This window comes from Rutidosis leptorrhynchoides, chromosome 7 (genome assembly GCF_046630445.1).
Source record: "Rutidosis leptorrhynchoides isolate AG116_Rl617_1_P2 chromosome 7, CSIRO_AGI_Rlap_v1, whole genome shotgun sequence".
NCBI lineage: Eukaryota > Viridiplantae > Streptophyta > Magnoliopsida > Asterales > Asteraceae > Rutidosis > Rutidosis leptorrhynchoides.
Window position 1 is genome coordinate 193928946 of NC_092339.1, and position 1383 is coordinate 193930328.

Below are 1383 nucleotides of genomic sequence, written 5' to 3' on the forward strand. Positions count from 1 at the left end.
TCATGGACTACCGAATGATGATCCTAACTCTCACCTTGATAAATTCATATCTCTTTCGAACTCCTACAAACAGCCAGGACTAGGATAAGATATAGTCTGGCAATACTTGTTCCCATATTCTCTCACTCATCATGCAGAAACATGGTTTGAAGGATTGGAAAAAGATTCCATCACGTCATGGACGGAGATGGCTACTAAATTCCTAACCAAATATTTCCCTCCTTCTAAACAAACCAAACTTAAGAATGACATCATTAACTTTAAACAAAGTTATGATGAATCTCTTTACACCGCATGGGAGCGATTCAAAACCCTGCTGAAGAAATGCCCTAATCACCAGTTAGAATGGGCAACACATATCTTTACCTTCTACAGTGGTCTTACAGTAAATCATAGGATGATGATCGATGCAGCAGCTCAAGGAAATCGGATGAACCAAACCGCAGACGAAGCATGGGAATTGGTCCAGAACATGACAATGCATCATCATGATTGGAACAGTGGTGAAACAAATTCATCATTTGCTCCACTCTTCGCACTTAATAATCAAACGGAGGCCATCAAATCTCTTATAGATAAGATGGAATCTCTTGCCAAACAACTCGGAGAATTGAAGAAGCAGACGCAGCAGATTAACCAGGTTCAGGCCTGTGTTAATTGTAACAACCCGCAACCCACTAAAGAATATCAAGTTGAGTACGAGAATCCTGATGGTTCAATCTGTTACGTTCAATATCCAGCTCGTCAATCAAATACCGGATTCAATCAACCACCTAGGGTTAATCAATTTTAAAGAAACATCCAACCTTTTCGATATCTTTACCCACCTTATCCACCCCAACATTCTCAATTGACCTACAATCAACCACTTTCACTCATTGGACCATCAGCTGAGGAAAATTCCCAAACCACCCAAATTACGAAAGTAACCAACCCTGCTCTCGGGACTGATGATCAGTCTACTCGATTCATTAAAGGACAACAACAGTTAAATCATATAACTGCATCTAGACAAGACCAGATAGAGATACTGATACGAAACCAATTGGTTCTGCTTAAAATTCTAGAAACGCAGCTCGGACATGTAGTGACCCGAACTTTTCCATGTTTATATATATTAATTGAGATTGATATTTACATGACTAAATGTTTCCAACGTGTTAAGCAATCAAACTTGTTAAGACTTGATTAAATGAAATAAGTTTCATATAGACAATTGATCACCCAAGTTGACCGGCGATTCACGAACGTTACAAAATTGTAAAAACTACATGTTGTGGTATTTATAGACATATATATATGGTTGACATAAGATTATGATGAGTAAGTATCTCACTAAGTATATTAACAATGTGTGATATACATAAGAAATGAGATTACTAA

General features: G+C 37.7%; 1 non-coding gene across 1 annotated transcript; it reads right to left on the reverse strand.

The window, feature by feature from the left end:
• Nucleotides 1-236: 236 nt before the first annotated feature.
• On the reverse strand, nt 237-342 carry LOC139860972 (small nucleolar RNA R71). The gene has a single exon (XR_011763596.1). It is a non-coding gene; the product is annotated as a small nucleolar RNA R71 (small nucleolar RNA).
• Nucleotides 343-1383: the final 1041 nt, after the last annotated feature.